Below are 3,138 nucleotides of genomic sequence, written 5' to 3' on the forward strand. Positions count from 1 at the left end.
TTAGCTTGCTCCGTTGCATCCAATAGGTGTTGGGTTTGAGTCCCACGCGCCCCAAATTTGTTGGAAATATGCCCTAGAGGCAATAATAAATTAGTTGTTATTATATTTGTTTGTTCACGATAATCGTTTATTATCCGTGCTGTAATTGTATTGATTGGAAACACAAATACATGTGTGGATACATAGACAAAACACTGTCCCTAGTAAGTCTCAAGTTGACTAGCTCGTTGATCAAAGATGGTTAAGGTTTCCTAACCATAGACAAGTGTTGTCACTTGATGACGGGATCACATCATTAGGAGAATGATGTGATGGACAAGACCCAAACTGTAAACATAGCTTATGATCGTGTCAGTTTATTGCTACTCTTTTCTGCATGTCAATGTGTCTGTTCCTATGTCCATGAGATCATGCAATTCCCGGACACCGTAAGAATACCTTGTGGGTTATCAAACGTCGCAAAGTTACTGGGTGACTATAAAGGTTCTCTACAGGTATCTCCAAAGGTGTCTGTTAGGTTGGCATGGATCAAGACTGGGACTTGTCACTCTGTGTAACGGAGAGGTATCTCGGGGCCCACTCGGTAATACAAGAACACAACAAGCCTTGCAAGCAATGTGACTAAGTAGTTAGATACGGGATCTTGTATTATGGAACGAGTAAATAGACTTGCCGGTAATGAGATTGAAATAGGTATGGAGATACCGATGATCGAATCTCGGGCAAGTAACATACCGAAGAATAAAGGGAATAGTATACGGGATTATATGAATCCTTGACATAGAGGTTCAACCGATAGAGATCTTCATAGAATATGTAGGAGACAATATGGACATCTAGGTCCCGCTGTTGGTTATTGACCGGAGAGTGTCTCAGGTCATGTCTGCATAGTTCTCGAACCCGCAGGGTCTGCACACTTAAGGTTCGGTGACGTTTCAGTATAGTTGAGTTATATGTGTTGGTGACCGAAGGTTGTTCGGAGTCCCGGATGAGATCCCATACGTCGCGAGGGTTTCCAGAATGGTCCAGAAACAAAGATTGATATATAGGAAGTCCTGTTTTGGTCATCGGAAAAGTTCCGGGCTCATCGGTAATGTACGAGGAGTGCCGGGAGGGGTGCCGGGGACAATCGGGAGGGGTGTCACGCCCCAAGGGGTGTCATGGGCTGTGGGAAGAGATAAACCAGCCCCTATTGGTCTAGATAAGTTCCCACTAAGGCCCATAAGGTGGAAAGAGTTTCCAAGTGGGAAGGAGGAATCCTACTCCAAATAGGATTGGAGTAGGACTCCTCCTCTCCCTTGCGCAAGGGAAGAGAAGGCTGCCCTAGGGCGCAACCCTCTCCCTCCTCTCCTCCTATATATACTAAGGGTTTTGAGGGTTTTTGGACAACAGAAAACAGCCACGTGCTGCCCTCTCTCTCTAGATCTGTTTCTCCTCTAGTTTCAGCGGTGCTTAGGCGAAGCCGTGCTGGAATAGCACCACCACCACCACCACCACGCCGCTGTGCTGGAGAACTCATCTACCTCTTCGCCCCCTCCTGCTGGATCAAGAAAGTGGAGATCGTCATCGAGCTATACGTGTACTGAACGCGGAGGTGTCGTCCAGTCGGCACTAGATTGGGAAGGATCATGATGAAGATCACGGGACATATCGTGATGAGATCGCGGGACGGATCATGACGAGATCGCGGGACGGATCGTGATGAGATCGCAGGACGGATCGTGATGAGATCGTGGGACGGATCGTGATGAGATTGTGGGACTACGACGATTTGAATCACGGAAACATTCCACTACATCAACCTCGTTATAACGCTTTCGCTCAGAGATCTACAAGGGTATGTAGATTCACTCTCCCCTCTTGTAGATGATCATCACCATGGGTAGGTATTGCGTGTGCGTAGGAAATTTTTTGTTTCCCATGCTACGTTCCCTAATAGTGGCATCATGAGCTAGGTTCATCCGTAGATGATATCTCGAGTAGAACACAAAAGAGTTTGTGGGCGTTGTTGTTCTTTTTGCTGCCCTCCTTAGTCTTTTCTCGATTCGGCGGTATTGTTGGATTGAAGCGGCCTGGACCAACCTTACTCGTACGCTTACGAGAGACCGGTCTCATCGACTAACATGCAACTTGTTGCATAAAGATGACTGTCGGGTGCCTGTTTCTTCAACTTTAATTGAATCGGATTTGACCGAGGCAGTCGTTGGAGAAGGTTAAATAGAAAATTGCATATCACCGTTATGGCTTTGTGTAAGTAAGATGCGATCATACTATATACCCATAGCAGCCACTAAAACATGCGACAACAAATAAGAGGACGTCTAACTTGTTTTTGCAGGGTATGCATGTGATGTGATATGGCCAATGACATCATGTCATATATTGGAAGTATGAGATGATCATGTTGTAATAGTTAAATATCGACTTGCACGTCGATGCTACGACAACCGGCAGTAGCCATAGGGTTGTCTTTAAACTAACGTTTGTGCTTGCACATGCGTTTACTATATTGCTAGGCTGTAGCGTTAGTAGTAATAGCATAGATAGCACGACAACCTCGATGGCGGCACGATGACGGAGATCATGATGATGTAGATCATGGTGTGGCGCCGGTGACGATGAAGATCATGCCGGTGCTTTGGTGATGGAGATCAAGAAGCACAAGATCATGGCCATATCATGTCACTTATGAATTGCATGTGATGTTAATCCTTTTATGCACCTTATTTTGCTTAGAACGACGGTAGCATTATAAGGTGATCCCTCACTAAAATTTCAAGATCAAATTGTGTTCTCCCCGACTGTGCACCGTTGCGACAGTTCGTCATTTTGAGACACCACGTGATGATCGGGTGTGATAGACTCAACGTTCACATACAACGGGTGCAAAACAGTTGCACACGAGGAACACTCAGGTTAAACTTGACGAGCCTAGCATGTACAGACATGGCCTTGGAACACAAGAGACCGAAAGGTCGAGCATGAATCATATAGTTGATATGATCAACATGGAGATGTTCACCACTGAAACTATACTCAACTCACGTGATGATCTGACTTGAGTTAGTGGATTTGGATCATGCGTCACACAAATGACTAGAGGGATGTCTATTTTGAGTGGGAGTTGTCAGTAATATG

Source organism: Hordeum vulgare, chromosome 3H, assembly GCF_904849725.1.
Source record: "Hordeum vulgare subsp. vulgare chromosome 3H, MorexV3_pseudomolecules_assembly, whole genome shotgun sequence".
In the NCBI taxonomy this organism is placed as follows: Eukaryota; Viridiplantae; Streptophyta; class Magnoliopsida; order Poales; family Poaceae; genus Hordeum; species Hordeum vulgare.